This window comes from Grammomys surdaster, unplaced genomic scaffold (genome assembly GCF_004785775.1).
Source record: "Grammomys surdaster isolate TR1022 unplaced genomic scaffold, NIH_TR_1.0 125801, whole genome shotgun sequence".
NCBI lineage: Eukaryota > Metazoa > Chordata > Mammalia > Rodentia > Muridae > Grammomys > Grammomys surdaster.
The window spans coordinates 1,267,066-1,283,856 of NW_021620632.1; the positions used below are offsets into that span (position 1 = coordinate 1,267,066).

The 16,791-nt window shown below is 40.1% G+C and overlaps 1 pseudogene; it reads right to left on the minus strand.

Moving 5' to 3' along the window:
* Positions 1–11,870: 11,870 nt before the first annotated feature.
* LOC114640275 lies at positions 11,871–13,786 on the minus strand (annotated as a pseudogene).
* Between the last annotated feature and the right edge of the window lie 3,005 nt (positions 13,787–16,791).

Consider the following 16,791-nt stretch of genomic DNA (forward strand, 5'->3'; position numbering starts at 1 on the left):
TTTCAACAGCAAGAACACAGTGTTTAAAGTTATGTTAGATTGTCAGACCTTAGAAAGTTTGATTTTTAGCAATCCTTTTCAGTCACTTTCCACCTCTGGGATTTGGGCTCCTCTTCTCTGGGTTCCATGGGTACCTTCTGGAGGTGTAAGTGCTGAACTCAGGCAGGAATACTTGTAAGCTTAATAGCAGTAGGTGTCCAAAGAATCACAACATAAGGTTTTTTTTTTTTTCATCTAGGTTCAAGCCAGTCAGTTTTTAAGCTGTGGACTAACACATGGTCTCCTGGCTGGAATGTGTGATCTGGCTAGGCAGTACCCAATGGGTTGAGCAGCCTAGACTGGGGTCAAGGGGAGGGGGAGAAATCTACTCCAAGGTTAATTGCAGTCCTTTTAAGGATTCAGAGATTGAAGTGAGGCAATCTGACAACAATCCAACATGTACTCAAGGGTTTATGGGAGGTGGTCACCCATAAACAATTTTGTATGGGTGGATTATTTTAGTAATGGATACATTGGCCCCTGAGAAGGTTGTAAGGCCACATGTCAGCTCAGTCACCACCAGTCTAAAGAGTATATGTAGCTAAAATCCACTTTAAAGTTCTATTCATCCTCTCTACCTTTCCTGAGCTATGAGGACACTACATACAATGAAGTTTTCAATTTGTGTTAAGACCCTTAGAGAACAGTTGAGACAACTTGGCCATAAAAGTCAGACCATTGTCAGATACCAGAGACATGAGGAAGCCAAATATGGAGAAAATTTTCATTATTAATTTTTTAGATACCACTTGGGACATTTCTGCTTCGGATGAAAATGCCTTTATCCAGCTCATGATGATACCATGGGCTGAACAAAGACAATCAGATATTTGTAGTCATACAGTCCTGGCCTGACTTCAGTGAAGTCCAGTTCTCAAAATTCACTGGATAAGGACCTTGACCTTGTTGATTGGGAAGATGTATGTCCTTCTTTGCATTTACTTGGACACAGAACAGGAAGCAATCTGAAATGTTCTGAAGTTTTTCTCAATGTCCAGGGGAGATGTGTTCTGAGATCTTACGTGAGAAATACACAGAGCAGAACAAGCAGTTAGTCAATTTTCACCCTATATCTTTGGCATTCAGGTTCTACCATCAGGCAAGATCCTTTATGTCAGAATATGACTTGATGTTTTCTGGATTATACTCAGGAATATCTTTATTGAGGCAGAGTCAGTGCTCACAGACAGCAGATAATTCTGGGACAGTCTGAGGTTTGGGTTACTGGAGAGCATCCCCTTTAAGGACTTGATCTGCATGGTTGTTACTGTGAATTTGGGGGCTTTTGTCTTTTTGTTGTCCTGGGCAATAAATTATGGCCAGTTCCATTAGTAGTCAGATGGCCTCTAGCAACTGATATGTGTTTTATTAATAGTCTTTTCTCTCTTAAGTCAGTAAGCCCTTCTGTTTATATATCTGTCCGTGAGACTTAGCAAAAACATATTGGCTGTCTGTGTAGATGTTCACTTTTTTCCTTTCACCCATCTTAAAACCTTTGTCACAGCAATCAATCCTGTTCTCTGGGTAGATGTGCCCCTGAGCAAGGTTTATGCCCAAATGACCTCCTTCTGGCCTGTAACCACTGCTGCCCTGCATATTCTTGAATGAAGCTGCTGCTGTTCATGTAGAGATACACATCTCTGATGGAAAGAAGAGTACCTGATATGTCAAATCATGCCTTGGATGCTGTTCAGCACGTCTAGGCAACCATGGATGGGCTCCTGCTAGTTTTCATGTGGCAGTAGGATGGTGTGATTGATGGCCAAGGTTTTAACAAAGAAAGGCCTGATACTGAGTCGGACCGGCATTTGACATCTATCAACCAGGGCATCCCTCAACAAGGTTTCAACAGCATGTGGAGCTGTTACAGTTAGTCTGTCCAGATGTGAGTTTGTCAGCTTCTGTGATACAAATTGTGGTAGCTTCTATGGCTCTTAATCAAGGGGTACATCTACAGGTTGTAGGATCCAGTCTCTTTGAGATGCAAGCTATCAGTCTTCTCCAGGGATTGAGAGTCTGAGTCAGAACTCCCTTAGCAATACCTGTTGTTTCATGGACATAAAGTTGAAAGGGCTTCGAGATATCAGGGAGAGTTGAAGTGGGGTTCTCTGCAAGGGCCACTTTTAAGTTCTTAAAGGCCTGTGCATGTTCTTCAGTCCATTCCAAGGGGTGTTGCTCCAGGCCATAGCAGACTACAAGGGTTTGACAATTTCAGAAAAATCCAGGTATCCAAAGACAACAATATACAACACAGCAATATACAACAGCTCCAGAAATTTCCTAACTTGTTTCTTGGCAGTTGGAGTTGGAATTTGCCTTGTAATCACTCCATTTAGCCCTGGGACAACAGTCTTCCTTTTTCTTAGCTCATATCCCAAGTAGGTAACCTGTCCTTTTAGAAACTCTGTAAACTAACTGGGCTACAGTTTCCAAAACACCTCTTGTGACTCTCAAGCAGCTAATAATAAATAATTTAACAGCCAATAATAAAGGATCTACGTATTGATTAAAGGCTTCATCAAAGATGTTGGGAAAGTTTTTTAACCCCCAGGCAGTCTGGTCCAGGTTAGATGTCCTGATATCCCCAGACCAGAGTTGATTGAGCAGAATGCATCTTTTATGTTCAATGCAGTGTATAGTTTATGACTTTATGTTCTGAGCAAACAGTAGTGATTTGGAACAGTTGGGTAAATACATTCTCCCCATTTGTTCACTTCCCCTCAAGTCTTGTACTGGTTGATCGTATCAAGTTCTAGGCTTTTGGACAGGCAACACGTAGGGATTTCAAGGCTGACTGGTAGAGAATAAGTATGTTGACATCAATGAGGCATCTGATCCCTTCCCTGTTTTCCAAGTGATGGGATATTACTTGAATCAAATGGTCATTGCCTCATTTGTCCATTGCACTATCATAGGTGTCATATGTTTTGCTAAGCTAGGAGATTGTCCTCTGCCCAAACCATAGAAATTTTCTGGATGAACAATTGTTTTCCATTCCCCATTTAGGGATTGAGTTAGAGTTTAGAGTAGTGAATATTACTCATGTATTGGGCAGGTTATAATTTTCAAGGACTCCCAGTTACAACCTAGGAATGTCTTCTGCAAATGACACGATTGCCTGGAGCTCGTTTAAGAAATCCCATTCCATGAAAGGGTAGGGATATTTAAGAATAACAATAAAAGAATGTGGCCCAGTTCCTTGTTCTAGGTTAAAGTCTGAGTAGTGGTATATTTATATTCTTTGATATTTGCTTTTGTCTCCTATGCTTCCATTGCTTTCTTGGTAAATTGTCCTAGGCACCCCCATAAAACTGAATGAGTAGCCCCCATGTCTACCAGAAAATTTAAAGGTTGCCCCCCCCCTCCCATGATGAAAGTTATGAAAGGCTCCTAGGGACCTATCAAAGGAGCTTCAAGCTTGCATATGCTCCATATCCAGGATTGACTTGAATCAAGGGGAGAAGTACCTTTTTCTGTCATGGGCATTCATTACTTTGCAATAAGCATATAGATCTATCTGTAAAGGTATTATATTTTTATCATGGGGTGCATGGGGTTCCTGAGGCTTATAATTCAGTCACAGTGACGTAGTCCATTTTCTTTATCAAAAGATTTTTTTTTTTTTGCTGTCTCTCTTGTCAAGCACCTTCTGGACTACTTTTAATAAGTCTGAGCTGTTCTTTCCTGAAAACACATCTATCTTCTTTTATCTTTCTATGTGTATCAGTGGACTGAGTAACAAAGGCCAGGTCAATCTCCTTGAGACTTGCCAGGTCTTCTGTGTCTATAGGAGTGTATAGCCAATAGGTGTCCAAGAGGCACTCTAAGAAAGTTAAAGGTAATTAATCTGGTCCCTGTTTTAAATCTGTTTACCTTGGATAGGTTAGCAAGCTTTCAGGCTTCCCATTTCACCACTTCTAATAGAACCTGGTAGTACTGAGTGGCCTCGTATTTTTCTCTGTGTTGTGGTTCCATTGAGGTCTCCATTTTTGCAGAGCACAGTCAACTGCCTCTGCCCTCTGGTCATCAGCAATTGAAACTCTTCTGAGGAATGCTTCAGATGCTTTTGTGAGAATTTGCTCCCTTTAATCTGTAGTGAAGAGGGTACAGAGACTCTTCTAACAGTTGTCCCATATGAGAAAATGATTACCAAAGGTATAATCAATTACATACATTAAGGAAACTGGGTTAGGGCTGAAATGGGGGTTCTGGTTCTCCAGGTATATAGATCTATAGTAGAGTAAGAAACATACAGGTAGCAATTGTCAAGAAACACCCATAGGGGAGCTAAGACCAAAACAGGTGGTACCCCAGAACCAGAGGAAATGTCAGGAAAGCCATATGGGATACCCTGGTGGGTGTAGGTAGGGGAAAAGACAATGGTAGGAGCTAGCAGGGAGAAGGTAGGTGGAAGTAGGAAAAAGCTAAATGGTGGGGTAGGGGTAGATGCAGACAAAGCCCATGGTGTTGGAGACTTGCTTGGGGAAGGTGGAGGTTGAGGTTATGAATGGATCTGTTGGTAAAGATGGTTATATGGAGTGAAGAGGGATTCTCCATCCTGTGAGTCCTCCAGTACAGTTTTCAGACATGGCTCTTGGGTCTTTTCTATGGTCTCTTAAAGATTCTATCTGCCACCAATCAGGCAGGGCTTCCCCTCCTTGCCCATTAGAGACCATATAAATCTTCATCCAGAGGGACACTTTATAAGTTACTTCAGCCTAAGGCAAGACATATCCAATCTGATCTGGATGGCCAGGAATACCAAGGGTGATATTTCCCACTGCTTAGGCTGTTTGAGAATCAGAAGTATCCTGGGAGAGCTAGTCAACCTCATATAGTTTTACAGAGTGTTTGTAGGCAACTCTTGGTGATAGGATAATCGTAATCCTCCTTGACTATATAGGGTAGAGGGCTGATAGGCTTGCTAGCCATATTACCCATACTAGGTGTCAGTTCACTTGCCCCAAGTCCACTATAAACTAATTTAATGCAGAAAGTACAAAAGAGAGAAAGAGGGCAGTAAATATGAAACCAAACCCAAGTCATTAAAAGGCAAGACAAATAAGACATAAAACCAGACCAAGGACCTCAGGTGGTCAGTGCAATGTCTTCTTTTTTGTCCTGGATGGGAGAAAATTTGGGTTCTATGGCACTGCCCCCTTCAGCATCCAAGATGAGGATCCCAATAGACCAGACTATGCCACACCCAGGAGGCCTATGAAAATGCTCTTACTGCTTTTCTTAGTACTACAGTTCACTCTGATGGTCTGAGTCCTTGAAATTGAACTGAAAGCCTGCCTTGGAGCCTTGGAACTTCCCAAGGTATAGATCTCTTGAGAATCCCCTCAGCCCTGGCCCAGGTGTCCTGGAGTGATGATCTGGTTTTAGAATTTGGATAGTTGGTCTAATCTCACTGCAGCCCCCAGAAAATGAATCCCACTGGCTAAAAATAAGACCACTACCACAGTTTTGAAACAAATCTGAAGAAAGCTTGAGTTTATAGGAGATTCACCCAAACACTTGGCAGTGACTGCCTCCTACATCTAAAGAGAGCAGGCCCAAATCTATTTCTTAGGCCCCCTTTAAAGAGTAAAATCACAAGTAGTTGCAAAGCAGGTTTACAGAAGAGTGATAATGGAACAATACAGAAAAATATTTTTAAAAGAATACCACATGATCACCAAGTTATTAGGGAGGGTGATTAGGGAGGTCAGAGAGGGTAAGAGTAGTCCACGATGTTCTCAAAAACACTTCAAGGTCATGGGTGGGAGCAGGTCACGTTCTAGGAAAAAGATTGAAAAGCAGCAACTTAGCTCTTACAGTAAATGGAAACTTATTTATACAGCATAATAGCTCCTGCCTTCAGAATGGAGTCAGGCAAGTTTCTCAAAAGACCCTTTATAATTCTCACAAATGAGAGGATGGTAGCACAGCAATGTTGTCTTGAATGCTTTCTGTGCTCACATTACTCTTATATAGGGACATTCTACTTTTCCCTATTACAGTCAATTATATCATTTCACATTTTACTGTAAAACTAAAAAAGGTCTTCCTTTCTAATCATCTGTCCAAGATTTTTGTGAGAAATGTCTCAGTATAATAGCAGTAATTATTTTATTATGCAACTGGGTTGCTCAAAATTCATTTACAGCACATTTGAATACCATAGTATGATAGATATTGTAATGTGTGTTACAAATGAATATAATAGTGGAGAATAGAATCATTAGAACTGAATTATGATCTCAATAGCACAGGACAAGATTGATAGGACCCTAGAGATTAAACTTGTTGACTGTTCATTGTAGATGAAGTGCATGCATGAGTGTGTGTGTGTGTGTGTGTCTATGTGTGTGTGTGTGTGTGTATGTGTGTGTGTCTGTGTGTGATAGATAACTCAAGGCTTTCACTATCTAGCTCTCCTAGTCTTTGTTATGTTACACCAATTGAGATGTCTGAAGAATGGCTGGTGGGAAGGTAGAACAGGGAAGCCAAATGTTTCTTTCTTTTCAGTGTTCACAGTGTCTGGGAGAACATATGTCCTGTTTATGATTTCAGGCCTGTCTGTGAGCTGTTATTTTTGGATTACACCTAGAAGTCCATCATTGAAGAGGCTCCTTAAGAATGTCTCCAACAACTTTCCACTGTCCTTGAGCAAGACTCCTCCTCTCTTTATCTTTGTGAAATTTCAGATGGTATTTCAACATTTTTGAAGATGTACCTTACATTAAATATTCTTGATTTATGTAAAGTGACTATTGATTTGGCAAAAGATAAACAATGCATAAATATATAGTTTAAAACTTTATATGAAACAAATGTGTATAAATAACAAAGTAAATAAGCTCCAGAACTAAAACTAAAATTTCAGAATTTTCAATGAAAAATTTAATTAAGGATGAAAGATCAATACTATTGTGCTTAGGTAATTTTGTAGCAGATTCCTTCATCAATGGTGATTTACATATGTGATGCTGCGTATAACTGGACCCAGTATTGTGGGCCCTATGCCTCCTGGGTTTGTGGAAGTAGACTGTAATCTTCCCACATTGGATAAATAACCTATCTCAGAATATTTGTTACTGACTTTCACAAGACTAAACTGAAAAGTAGATACAAATGAGTGACATCTCTGTTGCTTAAACGATGATATTTAAGGATATAGGAAGGTTTACACTCATAATATTTCATTAATAAAAAGCAAAGATCTGATAGTGAAGCAACAGATTGCCAGATTAAAGGAGGGATCTGCATTTTCTCATTCTGTCTAAGCCACAGAAAACTTTGAAAGGACATTTGCTTCTCACAGAGGTGCAAACCCTTTATTCCTCCTGCGATTTGTGTGAGAAAGGGGAATTTTCCAGATGAATTTGTAGTCAGCCACATTTCCTAGCACACAAAAAAGATTCCTTTTCAACTCAGAAAGGCTTGTTCAAGTCTAACAACCTGTCATTATGCACACAATGACACAATGGCCTGGAAGCTTGAAAGCAGGGCCTTTAATTTTGATGGCTTGAAACTGTCTCTTTTGTCAGGTAAAATAGCATTCAATAACTCTGACCTCAAGTGAGGTTCCTTGTCTACTTCAAAACAATAAAATTTTGGTTTGAGGATACAACTCAGTTTATAGAGTGCTTTGCCAGCAAGCAAGAGGTCTTAAAACTGAGGAGGCAGAGCCAAGAGAATCAGATGATCAAGGTTAACCTTGTCTGCACGGTGAGACTGAGATCAGCCTTGGCTATATAATACCCTGAAAAAGGCTATGAGAAAATTCCTAGTAAAATGTTCTCCATAATACAGTGTAAGCTTTCTTACTGGAGCCCCTGCCAACCCCAAGGTGCACTATATCCTTCGAGTTGCTTCAGGCCTCCACCTCTGTCTTTCGCTTTCATTCTGCCTCCTCCTTCCTCTCTTTTCCTTCACTCCAGGCTGTGTTCCATGTCTAGTTTCTTCTTACATTGGGGATTACATTGAAATGGTATTCATTTTAGGATTTCTCAAGAAATGTAATAAAAATCACCTCATTCAGTTCTCTCAGTTCTCTCTCATGCAATGTCTCTGTTTTTCTTCGTTTTCTGTGAAGATTCATTGAAAATACTTTATGTATGTTTATTTCTTATCTTTTACAAAAAGAAGTTTATTGTAAACAAAGAGGGGATTTGATATTATTTCACTCTGTATCCCGTTTCCACCATATTACCCCACTAAGACGAGGAGTGAAATCATTCTATCATGACATGAGGTTTACTGAACTAATAACACAGCTGATTCCTTCTGCACTGTATTCCACATTACACAATGTAAGTGTAATTTATTTTCACTCACTAAATACGTTTTCATGATTTATTGCTATTTGCTATGCTTGAAACAAGTAAACAGGACATTTTAAGAATAAGTTTTTATCAGTTTTGCATCTTTAAATTAATTGGTGATGGATCTATTCAATTTATATGTTTTGAAAAATGTATACAAATATGATAGGAATAAAGTATGCTTCTCTTGATCTGTAAATGATACGTGTTATTTCACTGGTATTGTAAATTTTTATAGATGTTTTATATAATTTTTAATTGACTCTCTGTTAACAATTTCAGGAATAAATTCTAAAACAAATGTGGTTTTACTATATAAAATATAGCTTTGGAACATATTATGATTCTTAAAATAAAGTGGTTTTTAACAACAGTAATATTATTGTTAACCAATCACTACAGTATGAATGTCTGAAAAAGACATTCCATTATACATCATTCAGTCTTTACTGCATTGTTTGTCTTGTTTCATGTTTATTTTGTTTACTTCTTATAAACAATGCCCAATTTGTGGTTATTCTTTATTAGGGAGTACATTATATTGCAATGATGCGTTATCACTGACAAACTTATATTCCTATTATTTTTATTTTTGGTTGTGAGCCTAGCCTTTAATGGTTGAGTCATCTAGTCAGCCCTATTTCTATCATTCTAATAGCTTCAAGGTGACATCTAATTCTGAAGAACCATTGGCAAACAAGGAAGATATTACCTTAGATATTTCCATGTACCAGCATGAGACACTTTCATTTTATTCATTATTTAATAGTCATTATAATCCATAAGAGCACATTTGTGCGTTCAAAGGTGTGTCTTTGTCCTAATGTCTGTCCTTCCAAATTTAACTCAACATGTTTCTCTTCTGTTGAATCAGAATAGTTTATTAGTTTTCCAGGGCCACCCTGACAGATCATCACCAACTGTTGCCTCAAACAACAGAAACTAATAAGTGAGTCTAAAAACCTAAGACTGCAAACAAACAGCTCCAGGCTTCAGGCAGTCTTTGCTTTAAGAGTATTTTGTAACCTAAATAAACTGTGGATTTTTCAAGTTGTCAGACTCTAGTACCTCTTTCATTGTTTCAATATTTTTCCGCTCCCTTTTCTCCTAGCCTTGTGCCAGGTTGAAAGTATTTTTTTTCCAATTTGTTCCGGAAAACCATTTGTTTTCCTATCACCAGCCATAATATAAATATCAGATTATCCAAATGACACCCTGCAATTCTTACCCATGCTTTATAAAAGGAAACATGCTGAGGAGTTTTGAAAATTTCTTGTGAAAGAACACTTTTGTTCTGTATTTCTCTCCACATGCTGTGGAAATAATGTTTTAGGATCTGTTTCCACATGATACATAGATTTTATGAATAAATCTTATTTCTGTACTATACTCAAACCTTATGACCTTGGTCCCTGAACACCCTGTGAATTTTCTGTGTGTTGTTTCAGTATACAGCCAGTAGCTGTAGAGGTGAGTTAGACGAGGTGAGTTATCGTGGATGAGGCACTAATCAAAGCTATAAAGCAGCCTTAGCGGTTTTCTTCCCAGTAATGAGCTCTTACTGCAACTTCATTTTAAACTATGTGCATTTATATAAATAACTGTTTCACAATGAAAATATTAATGTTTGACTAGATCAAACATCAAAAAACAGTTTCTAAGTGTCATTTTATTATATTTAGAAACACATGTTTAAATGGTATCATTATTTTCATAGACAATAGCATCTTATCATGTGATCTGATCTGTTCATCATGACTATTGTACTTTGTATCTTAAATATCCTTCCAAAGGCCCATGTGCTACAGATTTGTTCCCTAAGGTAGTTGTTTAGGATGTGTGCCTGGAGAATGTTTCATTTCACATCATTGTGGGGCTCAAGCCAGGTGCTAGTTATTCAGTTGGGGATGCTTTGTGGAAAGCTGTACGACGTTTAGTAGTTGGGGCCTGACTACTGGAGAAAGTCCTTAGCACCACAGTTATAAATATTATAGGCTGACCCCCATTTCTAGTCCCTTTCTTCTCCCTGGTCCACCACTTTATGAACATTTGTGCTCTGTGTTCTCAATGCTAGGAACTGGCACTCATGATAGACTAAAATCTTAGATCCTATAAGCTTTCATTTTCATCTTTACTAAGTCATGGAAAGCTTCTGCCTTAATACCTGTCTTGCCACGTTCCCTAAGCTATAAAGAAACAGATCATGGACATGAACCTCAAAACTACTAGCCCAAGTTAATCTTTACTTTTTCAAGTTAATCAGCTCAGGTACTTTGTTATAGTGACATAAAACTACTGATACAGTATTATACGAAACTCATTAGAAATGCAAATTCTAAGATCAAGACCAGACTTCAGTAATTAAATTAGACCTTCTTATAGGTAGATTCTGGGATCCTGTATGTGGACGAGCTGAGTTGGATATGGCCATGTGATGCGAAAATCTTCTGCTCTGTGAAGCCAGTATAACTGCTGTTCCCAGCAATAAACTTTGGTTCTGTCTTCATCTTTTACAGTGACTGAATCTAGTAAATATATTACATTCAGTGGGATGCCAAGCTATTTCAACAATCAATGCTAGCAGAATTGTTCTTACTGTTAGCAAAGTTTTTTTTTGGACACAAAAGTATTTATTCAATGATGTTCTGTACTTAATCACCACATGGCTCTCTACCTGCATCACAGCTCCCCACCTTGGATTGTGAGGGCCACAGGGCTGGCCCCTTAGCTGTGATTTATGATGACAAACACAGGGTCACAATGAAAGAGCTCTGAGATGTTTGTGAACAGAAAGAATGAAGATGACATTGTGGGTCCTGAGTAAGGGCCCAGACAGGCTGCCCAACCCACAGAACCCAACGCCTGAGCAAGGCCTCAGAGGGTCCGTCTAAGGAAGAATTTAAGGCACTGTAGTGAAGGACATGATTGGCCTACCAAGTGTGGTCTCCTGGTCTCATGGCAAGTCCCTTACCTGAACCAGTGAACAAACATTCCATTTAGAATGTCCTACTGAACATCTGCAAGCAGCATTTGCTAATGAAAAACGAAGACAAGACCATTCATGGAAGAGTGTGCCCCAGAAGACACACTCTGTCGCAAGACCAACCAGGTCCCTGAGAACAGCAGCCTGGGAGCAACTAAGACTTTCAAAGGCTGACAAGGCACAGAGTGGATGAATGAAAAGATTAACAATACACGGAGAAAACTTTGGCTTATAAAACTCCAACTCGAGGCAGGGGCAACAGTGCCAATCAACATGCAGAAGCAGGTATGAGTGCAGCAGAGATGATCTCAGAGGTTGTCAGCATCCCCACACTGCCCAAATCCAAAGCCCATCTCTCCCTCCTCCCCAGCACCCCGGTAACACACATGCACCCGCACATACATGATCAATAGATTTGGCAATCAAGGCCTAACATCAGGAGAGAACTCTTGGCACTCTGCACTACATTACAACAAGTCCCAACTAGATAGTAAAAGAACACTGGCCGAAGCTTGACTGAAGAGTCTTGGTTGAGAAGTCAGGCAGTGCTTAAGACGGCCAGGTCTAGAAAGTCTTTCACCTCTCCTACTTCACTGAACGGCTGCCCACCCTGGTTGAAAGTGAGCTTATATTGCAACCGGATAGGTTCTTTGTGTGGGTTGTCAAGCAACAGCATCTGAGATATCACGGCTGGAGACATCAGAGGACTGAATGCAGGGAGCTTGGAACTGGATGCCGGCTTCACGTGCATTGACTTTGGGACAGCCACCTGAAACATGATATCCCAGACAGGCTGGGTGGCAGTGCTCATCATGGTCAACACCAACACTTGTACATCCGGGTGGCCAGGGACCCAAGTCTGGGAGAAGTGCAGCAGAATTCGGAAGCCATTCTGGTCATACACGATGATGGGTGGCAGGCTGCTGGGTTTCACAGACTCCAAAGGGACAAACACATGAGCCAGAGGTGTATTCTGTGAAGCTGTGGAAGAAGCCAATGGCCCAGCCTCCCAGGACCAACCTGTAGAGGCCTTGGTACCTGGTGGCACCTCCTTGGGGATGTTTTTTTTTGTGGAACATAATTCATTGGTCCTAGACATGGCTGTGGAGAGAAGAGATTCAGCAAGTTCCGGTCTGCAGAAAGACTCTGGATTCCACCTCCCAGGAGTGTGATGACACCCGACTGCTTCTTGTCCTTACAGCAAGTTGGAATAACAACAACCTGGTTCCTAGTGGGAACATCACATCCACATCGTTGATCCCTAGGGCTGCCAGGTCCTGATGAAGCAAAGATGGTGTCTCCAGGTCAATGAAGGGGCAGTTCCTCCCACAGGGTTCTGGATTTGGGAATACTCTGGGGGCAGGAATGGTTCCCACTGCGGTGAGTACTGCATTCCTAACATTGACTCATCTCTCCACCACCTGTTTGTACAGCAGAACCCCCTTCGTGAGAAGGTCATTTGCTTGAAGAATCTCCGCCAGTGCATCGTCGTCATCATCAGTGGTGTCGCTTGCAAGCTGGAACAGGGTGGGCCACAGCTTCTCACATCTTTCATACACAACCTGCAGGGCCTGCTGGTCAGGCAGGGCCTGGCCTGGCCTTCAGTACATGCTCAGCATCTCCCGCAGCACCCTCACGTGGCTGTGGACTTGCTCTACTGCACTGACTCGCCTGGACACCTTTTCTGACTTTTCTTGTTCCTCCTTGACCAAATTCTTGATCAGCCGGTTTGCAGTCTAAAGGTCCTCAGCGTGGTTGCTCTTGAGAAGTCTTGTCAGAAGCTTTGATTTTTCCTCATCAGCATCAAAGATGCTCTTTGGCCAAGGAGACGGTGGGGGCAAGATTTTATCCATCGGTAGTTTTGGATCTTGGTTTATGATTCCTTGCTTCTTCAGCATCTGATAAGCTTCTCGGATCTTGATGTCTTCCGTAAACCAGACTGTCCAGCTAAAGAGGATTTCAATAACTCTTCCTTTAACCTTCTCTGTAGCCCAGACTCCTAGGTACTTTGGGGACAATACTTTGATCAGCTCATTCAGGAAGCGGAACTTAGCCACTTTGCTGTGGAACTTCTCCCCGTAGTGGTTCATGCATATCTCCAGTATCGTCAGGGAGTAAAGGGCTTCCTTCTCCTGTGGAGACTGGATCTTGAGGGCCAGTAGCCAGGGAGCGTGTGTTGGGCCACTGGGGTCGGTGTTCACCTGCTCACAGAACTTCTGGATGGCTGACCAATCCTGCTTCACCATGCTTGGGAAGTGGCTTTGTTGAGTCACAGCTCCAGCGCCACCGCAGGCCCTGGGGTGCCCTCTGCCGACTGGGTCCCTGCCGGGGATCCGGTCCCTGCTGCCACTGCCATCTTCTCAGCCCAGCCAGCAAAATTTTTATAAAACAGTTTTTTCCTGTTTAGACTCAGATACCTCAGCTGAACAACCATTTCTTTCACTGGGTTCATATTTATGTCTTGATCTTAATAATGTGACAGTCATTGCAGACTTCTTTCTCTCCATTTTTACAATATTTTTTTCTCAAGTTTCTCTTCTATGGCTAATCTTACCTACTATCAACCTATAAGAAGCTATGATTATCCTAACTCTCACCCAATAAGCCAAAAACCGAAGAAGTTTCGATCTTTCTTTTCTACATGTTTAAACAAGCCACAAGTGCAAGAGTCCAAGAGGATGTTCAAGTCAGATAATCAAGTCCTTGGCTTTCTCCACTGTCATTGTATCTATCAAAAGGTGATAATCATAGCAGTCCTACTAGGAACTAACTAACCAATTACCTTGTTAATTGTTGTATAGTAATATAACACTTGGCGTTACTGTTGACTCTGTATGAAGGAAAGATAGCAAATGAATTCACTAATAATGCATGACTTTATGGGATAAAGAAAATAAATCTTGTCCAGATTTTCAACTGGAAAATATTAAAATGTCCTTTATGTGGTCCTCTGAATGCCTGCAACACTGAATCCTTTCTTGTTATATTATTCCCATTACTGTATTCTCAGTAAAGAAGATGGGGACCAAAATTATACCATCTAATACATTAGCATACTTCTCACAAGATGCTCGTGAATTGCACATAATGAGCTAGACTTTACCCTTTCTACATTATCAATTTTGAAAGTAACAAGGGAATAATTAAGGGCAATGTTTGAAAGTAGTCAAAACAGTTTTTGAAAATAGGCATTCCGTGGGGGATGGTGTTATCAAGAACTTGCTGCAGGATTTTCTCATTGCACATATGCTGTTTCAGATATTATTTCTTAATATAATAAATACTTCTAAATCTAGTTTCTTTTTAGTTTTAAATTCCATGAACCTATGCTTCCATTTTCCCATGGTCAAGGTTAGTGTGGTACAGTAGAAAAGTTTCCCACAGTTACAATCTTAATATATCTCCACACCTTGTTGATTACCGAATTTCTTGATGCTGTTCTTTGTACCCTTATCTCAACTCCATCTTCTCAGAACATTTCTAGGTTAATGAAAAAATCAGGTAAGTGAGAAATAAAAATCAATATCCATATATGTGCCTAAAATAAAATGTATTACCTTGGAACATAAGCATGTACAAATGCCAAATAACAGTGCCTGTTTTGAACTAAGTTCTATTGACTGATATTCTGACATTACCTGTAAGAAACCCACACCCATCATCCCATTCCCTATGGAAATAAAGTCTGTGGAAACAACAGGAATATAAGAGATTTCAAGATTGTTATCATTTTCTACAGATTCTTGCATCTGTTTTTCTCATTCTTGCTTGGCAGAGTTTTAAGTGCCTTTTGTTGATTGAGTTTGTGTTTTTGAAGTATTAGGAAGAGAAAAGCAAAAACTGATTTTCATTATTTATCTTATTGTGACTTATTTGAAGGCTCTAACTTCCATATAATGCACAGAGCTTAGATGTATAAGTAGATATATTTTTATATGTACATGCATGTACATGTAGCTCTGAAAGCATCACCCAACTCAACAAATAGAGCATGTTTTTCGCTATTGTGGTTCCCATTAAGTCTCCTCTTGCCTGTTTAATAACTTTCTGTCCAAAATGTAATTACTCTTTTCATTTCCAACACTATATTTACTGCTCATAGTTCTGAAATTCATGTAAGTAAAAGAAGATATACTTTTTTATGCCAAGTTTGATCTCTAAAGTATATATTACACTGCCCGCAGGGCAGTGAAATGGGACTGGGCGAACCACCTGAAAGAGAGAACTGGGGGACAAGGGTACGTGAAGAAGGACAGCAAGTCAAGAAGTCTGATCAAGTTGTCAAATTTTTATTGTTCCCACACCAGGTTACATACACATAGAAGCAGGATATGGGGAGGGGGATGACGTAGGGTCTCTTTGTTTCTAGAGAGCACAGAGGGAGTACAGATGTTCTCGAGCAGGATATTGGAGCAGGAGAAGGAACAGAGCAGAACATGTTGCTAGGTACCTGTCCATAAGTTCTATGATTATTTGTTCTGATCTAAGCTAGTACTTTCCCACCAAGGCTACCTACCCACAAGATCTATAGCAATTTGCTCTTAACTGAATTAGTGCTTTCCACAGAGGCCAAGACTTGGTGCCAGTAGGGACTTATGGCTGACTAAGAAGTTAATGTTTAAGCAGGGTCACTCCTGACATCACAGAACCTATTTTTGCATAGATTTCTTACTATTTAAGTTAGCTAACTACAGTGACCATGGCCACTAGTGAAAATAAGTCTTGCATTAAATGTTAAGGAATATTTTGATGGGGATAATTTAGATTATTTACATAATATCATTTCTAACTTTTGAGCTATTAAATTTATGTGAGCTTTAGACTTAACAAAAGAACTAGTTAATAACTTTGAAGATGTTGGGAAACAGAGAAAGAAGTTTATAGTTTACATATAATTTTGGTGTGAATCAGTATGAGTGGAGGAAAAAACACATGACATTAAGATGTACATAATTTCCAAAACTTGTTTGTAGAGGCAGAGCTTGTTTGGAGATAGTGACTCTAGAGATAAAATCCAGTTAAGATGCATCTATGCTAAAGTAGGATGGACCTTGAAGTCAGTAGGACTGGTGCTTAGAAGAGGGATGAGACACAGATATAAACTCTGTGGTAACCTCGTGAGATCATCTAGGCAGATGTCTCATGCGTCTTCCATTTTGTTTTCTATGGATTAATTTGTCTGAGGTCAATTTTATTCTAGAATTACTATTTATAAATAAAGTTTAATTTTGAAACCTTGGGCAGTGTGACACAATTTTACCCTGCCTTCCTCTATCTTTGCCTGAGCAAAAACTGAGCATTGAGAAGAGTATTCTTTTTAAATAATTTTTATTGGTTATTTTATTTATTTACATTTCAAATGTTATTTCCCTGGTTTCCCCTCCACAACCTCCTTACCCCCTCCTACCTCCCCCTGCTTCTATGAGTGTGCTTTCCCACCCACCCACTCACTCCTAC